Below are 11360 nucleotides of genomic sequence, written 5' to 3'. Positions count from 1 at the left end.
GTTATTTCTTTGTTATTTTAGAACAGCCCTCATGCTTGCTGTGTACAATGATTCACCAGGTATTGTGAACATCCTTCTTAATCAAAATACTAATGTCTTCACTCAAGACATGTGTGGACAAGATGCAGGTGATGCTATTTCTCATCATTTGACAAGGTAAGTGTTTATGTCAAAAGACCAGTTGACACTAAATTGAAGTCTAAAATAATTGCAACTACTCCACCTTATACGTTACATAAGAGTTCATAGTTTGGTTCAGATGGTTTGAAATAGCAATGAGTTAGTCTACTTTTAGCCAGAAATCAAGCAGCAGTCTAGATTAGTTCAAAGTAGAGTGCAAGAGTTTTTCAGGATTTTTAAGACCTTTATCCCCAGTGATCTCAGTGTTGTCCATTTTATTCTAAGTATAATCCTCATGCATGGGATAAAAAGAGCCACATCTTTGATTTCTTTTCCTTTCCTTTCTTTTTTTATTTTTCTTTTCCATTTATTATTATTATTATTATTATTATTTTGTAGAGACAAGGTCTCACTGTTGCCCTGGCTTGTCTTGAACTCCTGAGCTCAAGTAATCCTCCTGCCTCGGCCTCTCAAAATGCTAGCCACCATGCCTGGCCTGACTTTTCTAATTAGTTATTTTGTCTTGAAATCTCCAATTTAGCAGGAAATCTTGTATTGTCTCCTTGGGCTGTCTCCTGTGTCTTCCTTCTTTTAATTTTCCAAGAAGCTAAGGGGTTCCCTAAGTTCAAGGAAGACAATCTTTCTTTACAATTCAGAAGAATGGGAAAAAAAAGCCGTTCCGATCATTCTGTTGTTTCCATGGACTCGCTGGCTGTTTTGCTGCCATTGTAGCCCAACCTGCAATCTGATAATGATTGACTTTGCCACCAGGATGCCTTCACTGATGCAGACCCCCTAGTTTTCATGGTGATTCATATATAAAGTTTAAAGCTATGGTGTTTATTAGTTTATGTATTTATGCTCAATCATTGTCCCCAGCACCCTGCTCTGGCAGCTAGGCCTCCTAGCTTTACCCACACAAACATTGAGCAAGCTGATGCTTGCCCTACTCTAAAAACCTTATTTGGAGCCCACCTCTTAGCTAGACTTAGCCTAGGCCTTCATGGTATGTTATCTTTTGAAAGCCATGTTTGTCTTTTCTTTAACCACTATTAGTTGGGATTGTTCTCCACAGTCAGGGATGTTCAAATAATGTTGCAGGGAGATCAGAGTTCCCTTTCCCTTTTGCTATCAGATCGGTACCTTGAGGCTTTTTTACATCCTGTGCAGCAGCTTAGGTTAGATAGCACAAGGTTCCATGTTACCTTTCCAGCAAGTAGTGGGATCACACTTGCGGTTGGCCCCTCTAGCAATGTGTCTCTATAATCATGAAAATCTCTTGGGCTACTCACAGCTCTTCCTCAAGTTTTCAATGTATTTTAAAATTCTACCTCACAGGAAGTCATTCAATTAAATTCTCAGAATCTAAAGTAAGTGAGTTGGATTTACCAGAGCTAAGCCTCATCCGTGACTCATGAGTATCCGTGTATCAAACAGGGCTTTGTGCTTGTTTCCACAGCACATATTTTAAAATTGGATCAGTACAGAGCAGATCAGCATGGCTGCTGCCTGGGGATGGCACACAGATTCAGAAAGCATTCCATATTTTGCATAGTCCTGGGAAGGTCATTTTACTGTTTGTTGAGTAGCTCCTAGGAAGCAGTGTGAGTGAAAACAAAACAGGAGACCCCCAATATTGAAATTGTGATTATCACTAGGAAAATATTGATGTCCAGTGATCTCTAAAAGGAGGATAGAGTTGTGTAATAATTAGGGGATGTTACATGTTGTTAGTACATGTCTTGGAAGTGAAAAAATGTTCACTTGCCTTTCCTTCATGGAACTGAAAAACAATCACAGCAGGGTTCTGTCTTGTCTGTTAGTTGGAGAGGACCATGGAGATCCAGCATCCTAGCACAGATCTGCTGGCTCAGAGTTTGAGGAGGTAGAGAAGGAGTGGTAGTTGTCCAAGCCGGGTTTTGACACCTATTAGTTTTCTGCGCTTGGTGTGAATGATGAACTCAGTGATGGAAGATAATTAGGTAATCTATTTTAATGAAAATATATATGTTTATAAATTTTGCAGTAAGTTATGAATTAGGTAAGATGCCCTGAATTACAAGCCACAATGAATACAACTAATAACCAAAATTAGCACTTAATAACATCTTCTGAAAACTGTAACATTTGAATATTAGAACTTCTAGAAAAACATACACCAAGCTTTATTTGGGATTCCAAAATGGTTTCAGGAATAAAGTTCAAGAAGAAATTTTTCCATTGCTTTACTATTTCTCTGAATATTTAAACATGTAATCTCATTACATCTTCCTAAGGTAGCAGAGTCCTTATTTTTTAGAGGAAACCATGGACTCTACGAGAATCATCTTGTCTGAACAGAAAATACCTACTGGTTACAGAGTGAGGACGTATTCTGAGTGCAGGACACTTTGCATGATGTCCAGCTAACTAGAGATAATTTACTGACCTGTTTTCCCTCCATATATGAGTACTTCCCTTTCTTTTATTCTTTAATTGTAAGCTTAATAAGCTTGTAAGTTATAAAATTTTGAAGTGTATGGGATGTTAAAATTCTGATATTAGGTCCAATATTGCCTTAAATGGTTTTAAAATTTAATATGTTTGGTAAATATTTTTTATTTCAGTGTTAAAATAGCAATTTTATTTACTACTTTTGTATACATAGAATTAAACAACAAATTTCGGAACATAAAAAGAAGATACTTAAAAATGACAAACCAGGTAAGACTTGTGATAGTGAATTTCTTATTTCTCTTGGTGGTCCTGCTCTTGATAAGAAAACAGAAAGTAAGATGTAAGATTAAGGTAGTGTTATTCAAAAAAGACCAGTTTAAAAATATGTGTAAATTGAATGTGTATATATGTATATACATATGTAAATTAATTTTTAAAATTTAACAAGTTTGAAATTCAGATTTATTTAAGAAGATAGTTGTAGCTAATTTATAACCTCAAACATTATAGTCTGAAAAAAGTCATTTATGATCCCTAAAATCCTCTATAATGTTTTTGCAGTAATAAGAAAAATGATTTTTAGGCTAGTATGTTGCATGTTTCCCCTATAGGCACATTATAACCAATTGGACTTGTTATACAAATGGATCTCCTATTTCAGTTTTATAATAAATTGTCTATATTTGGTAAATAAAGAATTACAGTTGACCCATGAGTAATGAAGGAGTGAGGGAGTCTGATCCCTGTGCAGTTGAAAATCTGGTCTTGAAATCCTGACCTCAAGTGATCCACCCACCTAGCTGAAATTACAGCTGCCTCCATCATGCCCACCTAAATTTTGTATTTTTAGTAGAAAAGAGGTTTTGCCATGTTGGTCAGACTGGTCTTGAACTCATGACCTCAGGTGAACCCCTCATCTTTGCCTCCCAAAGTGCTGAGATTACAGGCGTGAGCCACTGAGCCCAGTTGTGAATATCTTTTTTAAATCAACAATTTTATTTCTTAGAGCAGTTTTAGTTTCAGAGCAAAATTGAAAGGAAGGTACAGAGATTTCTCATATATTCCATGCCTCCCACATGCATAGCCTCCCCCATGATTAGTATTTTCCACCAGAGTGGTACATTTGTTACAACTGATGAACTTCCATTGCCACATTATAATCACTCAAAGTTCATAGTTTGTGAACTTGGACAACTGTATAATGATATGACATGTATCTATTACTGTAATATTATCGACAGAGCAGTTTCACTGCCCTAAAAATTTTCTATACTATGCCTGTTCATCTCTCAATTTCTCCCTAGCAACTCCTGGCAACCATTGCTTTGTACTCTGTCTTCATAGTTTTATTTTTTTCAGAAGAGTACAGTGGATATCTTTTTGAATAGTTAAAGAATTAAAGCTCCATGGTAATTGAATATAGTCATTTAAGATGTTCCTTGTCTTTTTTGTTTTTCTTTAGCTTCTTTGTCACTGTGAAGAATGATATATGCTGCTGAGATATACTTTACATACTCAGAAAACATGATTTGAATAGATGTTTGGGAGATAATAGAAAGGGTTGAGGAAAAGGACACCATGCCGTGCCACATGGCACAAACTGGAGTATCTTGCTCTATGATGTGGGTCCAGATAGACTCTCTAGCAATGGAAGGGGACAAGCGCAATGAGTTGGACTTTATAAAAGTGGAATGACTAAGTCTTTTATACTTACCTTCGGTTGGAAATAAGACCAGGCAGTGAATGCTATATGTAAATACATACGTTCCTCACTGATCCTCTTCCTTTGATGGATGAGGTTGACAACAGCCTACATTATGATTACATGACTCATCTACAACTACATTCTGTCATGAGGGATGGTAAGGGAGTTTTGCTTGATGTGAGGTGAAAAGCAATTTTTTTCTCCTACTTGGGAGGGCAGGAATTGGAACATTATGATAGTAAAAGGGCGTTGATAGTTTTCTTTCTATGTATTTTTCGCATCAGATAATGCTGCCCAGAAGCCGGCCACACCTCTCCAGTGTTTCTTAAGCTTCTCTCTGAATATGGATAAGCCCTTAAAGGAGTGATGTTTCCAGTGGTTCTTTCTGTGGGAGGTAAAATGGCAGGTGAATTTGGGCCTTGTTATACATAGGGCAGAGCAAGTAGCTACAACTAAGGAAACCACCCAGCACCTTCCCCAGAAGAGTATTAGCCAGAGTAACGCACCAATCTGTCTTCAGCTCTTCCCCACTGGCAGCTGGAAGGTCTTTGCAAGGATTCCTGTTTCTGGTCTGATTCGTATATTTTGCTGGCTTCTGGTGATAGGGTGTTTTATTCTAAACTGAACAGTTTGAACTGAAGAGCTGCAGAGGTTGTGTTGTGCTATAACAAATTAAGTGCAGTAGTTCCCCCTTAACTGTGGGAGATACATTCCAAGACCCCCAGTGGATGCATGGAACCACGAATAGTACTGAATCACAAACTGGTTTTTCCTATACATACATATGGATGATAAAGTTTAATTTATAAATTAAATTAAATCTGATTGTGTCTGCAGATAGGGTGTGAGAATTGAATGGTGTCATCAGCAGGAATGATTCTTGCTTGTTTGGGGGAAAAATATCCCACACATTTGGTCACGGAAGCCTTCTTTGTTAATGATCCTTGCTATGGCATGAGTTCAGAGAAAACCATGTCAAGTATGTCTTTCCGCACATGTAGTGGATAAGGGGGACTACTGTATACTCTGTTTTAACGGCCCTTCATATTTTGGTCCAGAAATCATGCTCTTTGACACTGTTGACTCATCACACCTGTTCTGCTAACAGTACCATTTTTGCTCAATCTCATAGGGTTTGGCTAAAATCACTTGTATACTGCGGTTCACTTGTAGATACAACGTTTTTATAAACTTATTCTTCTTTCCATCTAATAAATACAAAAGGAAGAGTTCTTACTGCATTAATTACTTACAAATAGGTATAATCAATGTTAATTCTAGTAAAGTCCCAGGCACGCTCCCAAAGGAATGCTTTGTAACAAAGCATCAGTCTTTCATTAAAAAAAAAACAAACCAAACCAAAACAAAAACAACAACAACAAAAACAGCATCTAAAGCATACACAAAAGTGTGCCCAATTTTTTTATGACGGTAGAGTCATACTATGTTTCCCGAGCTGGTCTCAAACTTCTGGGTTCCTCAAGTGATCCTCCTGCCTCATCCTCCCAAACACTTTAGAGTACAGGCCTGCAGTGCTGTGCATTCTTAATGCTTTTAATGTTCTGTACATTTACTATTGATTTAAAATGCATTTTGCCTTTTTCTTTAATAGATGTTGGAAGTTGTGATGAATCTGCAATCAGGTAGGATTTTATAGATGTAAACATTGATGTTAACTAAGGAAATAGAGATGGAAGAATCTAATATCTGTTGAGTGTTGTATTCTGGGCTAGACATCCTGCTATGTTCTATGCATATATCATCTCATAAAGCCATCACAACAACTGTGTTCCTATAACCTACTGTTTATTCAGTAAACAACTATGGATCAGAGCAGTTGATTGATTGCCTCATGATCCCATAGTTAACAAAGTAGCTGGCCCACAACTTGAACGTCAGACTGCCTGCCTTGCAAATCCCTTCTCTTGCTCCTCAGCATAGATTGGTAGACATCTGTGCAGCTATTGGATCAAGGTATAGGTCTGAATTAGATTAATCAGATTCATTAATTCAATTAATGCCTAAATTAATGAGAGTTTAAATACCTTAAACTCTCATTGAAGGTTATTGTTAGAAAGTGGTTAGTTCAAGAGTTTGTCCTAATAAATTTGACAATTTCAGTGGTAACAAGTATCTTATTTTTACCATCAAAGGGTTTAGGGCAGATTTTACTAGGCTTTGGCCATAGGAGTGTAAGTTTTACAAAAGTAAATTTAGGCAAGTCTTAGAGAGAAATGATTTGACTTCCCAGTTTGGTTTTCTGTTTAGTCCAGGAGTTCTGTTTACTTCCATAATACTTTTTAAAGTTTTGTTTTCTTTTTTCCATGACTTTTCTATCATCTTGTCTTGATTTTTAATGCATTCCACTCTGCTTTTCTTTGTGTTTCTTTTGTCCTATTATTTTTTACAAATTCTGTCGGTTATGTACTCCCAGTTTTCCTATAGACAGAATCAAGAGTTCATAGAATTACAGAATGTTATAGAATCTTAGAATAAATTAAAATACCTCCGAGTATTTTTACCTGTGTTGAATATTCCAGTCAAGTGATTCTGTAGATAGAGAATGTGAGGCTCAAAGAGATGAGTATGCTTTTTTTAGACATAGCAATTGGCAGAAATGAGATTTGAACTCATTTTAAAGCCCAGTACTCTTCCTTCTTTTTCTATCCTGTTGGCGTGTGTTTTAATATTACAAACAGAAGTGAGTCTGGTGCCCACAGTGGATACAATGAGAACAGAGTTAGCTGGTGAACACAATGAAAGTAGATAATAATGGAATGAGCAGGGGAATGCCAAGTTTGAAGAGAAACAACACGAGATTGTATAGGAGTATGGAGTCTTCACTAACAGAGGAAAATATTGGGGTTTATGACAAGTTTAATAAAGATAAATTATAAAGATGAAAGATACAAGAAATTTGGGAATTATCTACCAAGGCACATTAAAATAGAAAGTTCAAGGGAGATCTAAAAATTTGCTGTTTTTATTTTTTTTATTAAGGACTGACAAACTTGATGATTTTTACCGAAATATGCTAAAACATTTTGAGACACTGGGAGGAGTGTCTACAGCAGATAGAAATGTGGTATCATCTACTTCCATTCTGACTTACAGAGGGGTGGCTTAGAGCCCCTAGAGTACTAAGAGGCTGGAGACTGCTGAACTGTATAGACCTGTGGTACAGGACAGGTGCCTCCTTACCTCTGCCTTTGTTCCCAATTCACTGATGTCCTTCCCATGTCCATGTAGGCTGGGTCAGGGGAATGATTGTCTGGCAAATCTGTCATGGAGTTCATTTGGGTAGTTGGCAGTGTGTCTGTGCTGGAAGAAGGTGACGGAGACTCCAGCTGGCTTGCTTTTTAGGACCAGGGATATAGAGATCTCCTACTCTTGGTCGTTTGAGGCCATCCCTTCCGGAATCTGTGCATTCATAGACTGAAGAGTTGAATATTGGAGACTTCTATGGAGCTCTGCAGTAGTGGAATCTGAATGTGGGTGCCCATAGGAAGAAAGATATTTAGATAGTACTTAGGGAAATAGAGGTACAACTACCAGGACTCTCTTTTTCCTGCAGTCTCTCTCCTTGGATGTCTGAGGGCCTATGAAAAATTTTAAGGGCTTGTTAGCTTATGTGGACCTGAATATGGTAGTACCTATAGAGTGAAAATAATGGGATGTTATAATTATTAGTGTTTTAATCTTTCTGGGAAAAGTATTCTCAGTAAGAAAATATACCTTTGTTATTTGACTTTTGTACATTTAGCTTTCATACATTTCAAATATTGCAGGGGATTTTCTGTACTGATTTAGGGCAAAGGAAAGCAATAGGACCTTTCTCAGTGGGCTCCATGCTGAGGAATCAAGACTGCCATTTTGAAGTGAAGCAGATTAGTCTTTTAAGGAGAGATAGATCAAGGAAAAGAGACAGTGGATCTTTCTACCTTGTTTTAAGTCATCAGTTTTCTTCCAGTTTAGGTAAAATTTGTGTCATCCATTAATTGGTTTTAAGTTCAGCTTCAGGACAGATAATTTGTGAGTGTAAATTCCTGTCAGGTTCTGCCAATATGGTGACTGTCATTATTTGTTATAAAGCTCCAGGTCAGTTTTCATTGAATATTTTATAGATTTAGACAGATGGAGGCAGAAATAGGTAATTAAAACCCATTTATAGAACAGAGGCCATATTTTAGTTATATCAAGAATTATTCCTTAATATATGGATCACTGACCTTTCCCCAGATTATGTCTTTTGTTTGAGGGGGAAGCTGGATATAAACTGGCAGTTATAAAAATTGTAAAGGAATCAACTTGCCCATTTTCATTGTGTGTTTTTGGTCTCAAGCATTTTCCATGAGCTGTGTGTGGATTTGTTGCCTACGTCGGATGATGAAGACATGAGCGTTGCTACTAAGGTAAAGTAGTCTCTTGTAAAATTAATTTTCTTACTCTGAATCTAGTTTTGCACAGTATTTACTTTTCAAATTTAGCAGTGATTTACCTGTCATTGTTTTATGATGATAATGGAAAGTTGGTCAGAGAAAAACATATATGGCTAGTTGGTTCAAAACATTTGTTTAACTCTGGTAACTAACAAAAATTGACAAGTACTGTGACAGAGTGGGAGCTGTGAACTGGAAAATAAGTAGTGACAGGAAAGTTGCATTAGTAAATACTTCCCCCAAGAGAGGAAATATGAAATTTGGTTAAGGTTTATTTGGATAAGTAGTAACACTTTGACTTTTCAATCATACAAGTGTGACTTTCATACTATTTATGCCTCTATAAATCTTCAGTGTTCAAATGATTTGCAGTAATCATGGACCCCCTCTGGTACTTTTTAGTTGTGAAAATGTCCAGGACATAGCATAGAGCTTTTTCTTGGAAACTTATTATTTTGGTATCATATAGTTTCTATGGGAGATTGTTTCTCTGCCTATATTATTGATTCTTTAGTGAGATTAAAATAATAGTAAAAATTGTAGAAAAATGGCTGAGTGTGGTGGTGTACATCTGTGGTCCCTGCTGCTTGGGAGTGTGAAGCAGGAAGATTGCTTGAGCCCATGAGTTTGAGAACAGCGTGGGCAACATAACAAGAATGTATCTGATTTAAAAATATAAATTATGGAAATGTAGACATTTAAATTTATGTTCTCAAAATTTGTATCACAAAGGGATTTCTGTGTGTTTTATGAGTTGTCCATGAAGAGTTTATATAAAACACTTCATTTAATTGAATAACATATTTTGCTGCAAATAATCAGTTCTAGAAGCAGAGACTCTTAATACCAATCTAGTAAGACTTTAACATTATAATTTTATCATCGTAGTTTATTTGAAATATTTACTTGGCCGGGTTCAGTGGCTCATGCCTGTAATCCCAGCACTTTGGGAGGCTGAGGTGGGTAGATCTTCTGAGTTCGGTAGATAACCTGAAGTTAGGAGTTCAAGATCAGCCTGGCCAGTGAGGTGAAACCTTGTTTCCAAAAAAAAACAAAAACAAAAACAAAACAAAAAAAGAAACCAAACACACACACACACACACACACACACACACACAGAAAAATTAGCCGGGCATGATGAAACATATCTGTTTTCTCAGCTGCTCAGGAGGCCGAGACAGGAGAGTCACTTGAACACGGCAGGCAGAGGTTGCAGTGAACCAAAATCACACCATACCACTCCAGCTTGGGTGACAGAGCTAGACTACAACTTAAAAAATAAAATAAAATAAAGAAAAATAAATAAAATAAAACAATATAACCACTCAAAGTCCTTATATCACATTCTGAAATTTCAAATTTTGAAGTTTTGATATTTAGTTGTTTAAATAATCATTGAAAGCTCCTGCCTACCATAAGCTACTGGAGGTCAGTAAACACATTTGTGTATCTCCTGGAGTGCCTAGAATACAGTCTTCCATGTAAGAAGCATTTTAATTGTTGTTTTTTGAGATGGGGTTGCACTCTGTCCCCCAGGCTGGAGGACACTGGTGAGATCTTGGCTCACTTCGATCTCTCTTTCTTGGACTCGGGTGATCCTCACACCTCAGCCATCCACGTAGTTGAAATTATGGACCTATGTCACGATAGACCTGTGTCACCAAGCTTGGCTGAGATTTGAAGAGACAGGGTTTTGTCTTATTTCCCAGGCCGGTCTTTAACCTTTGGGCTCAAGTGTTCTGCCCACCTCAGCCTCTCATAGTGCTGAGGTTACAGACAGGAGATATTCAGCCTTAATAGTTGTTTTGTCTGTATAAATAGACAAGTGAATTTTTATATAACAGAATATTATAATTAATATATTTAATGTAATTAATTTTTAAATATGGAATTGAAGATATTGCTTGCATTGGTATTATTTCTTAATATTTAAAGGTGTATAAGTTTTGATGTGTTACATTGAGAAACTATGCCATAAATAACAGGGAAATAAATCAGAAATAGGTGATCAATAACAAAGAGGGTTACAATATATTTTCCAGTATCATTCAACTGGAATGTTAACATTGTGATATTACATTAACATTTCTTAAACGTTTTATTAGCCCCAACTCATGTTCTATTAAATATATTATTTAAAGCCATACATTACTCTTTAGTATTCTGGTGAGCAATTCTTTTCCTGGGTGGAAAGTTGATGAAAAGTTCCAGGCTTCTCTCTGTTGTAATAATGTTCTTTCAGGTAGTGGTAGATGACCATATTTAGCTACTTGAATGTCTTAGAGTAATAAACTCTATCACAGAAGTAGTTACATAAACTAATTGTAGCATAAATAATATTAATTAGTATTATTCGAGATATGAAAGACCAAAACATTCTATAATAGACCTATTTCTCCATGCATTTTATTGTACTTCATGTTGTTTCTTTTCTTTCTTGGCTTTAACACATATTTCATTGACCAATTAGGCTTGTTTTTTCATTTGTATCTCTCTTTGTTCTCACATTTTATATAGAAAATTTGGGGAGTCAGGGTCTTGCTCTGTTCCCCAGGCTGGAGTGTAGTGGCATGATTTTGGTTCACTACAGTCTCCACCTCTCAGGCTCAAGTGATCCTCCCACATCAGCCTCCCGAGCAGCTGGTACTACAGGCACAGAC

At 36.7% G+C, this 11360-nt stretch overlaps 1 long non-coding RNA gene across 1 annotated transcript in view; it reads right to left on the bottom strand.

The window, feature by feature from the left end:
- Positions 1 to 5570: 5570 nt before the first annotated feature.
- The window catches only part of LOC105521732, an 11432-nt gene continuing 5642 nt past the window's right edge, over positions 5571 to 11360 (bottom strand). The window contains exon 2 of the long non-coding RNA XR_001003312.1: positions 5571 to 6968. This is a non-coding gene — a long non-coding RNA (uncharacterized LOC105521732). The remainder of the gene's footprint in view (positions 6969 to 11360) is intronic.

Source organism: Colobus angolensis, unplaced genomic scaffold (genome assembly GCF_000951035.1).
Source record: "Colobus angolensis palliatus isolate OR3802 unplaced genomic scaffold, Cang.pa_1.0 Scaffold408, whole genome shotgun sequence".
NCBI classification, from domain to species: domain Eukaryota; kingdom Metazoa; phylum Chordata; class Mammalia; order Primates; family Cercopithecidae; genus Colobus; species Colobus angolensis.
Note: the sequence above shows the minus strand (reverse complement) of the source record. Positions and strands in the feature narration are given on the sequence as shown.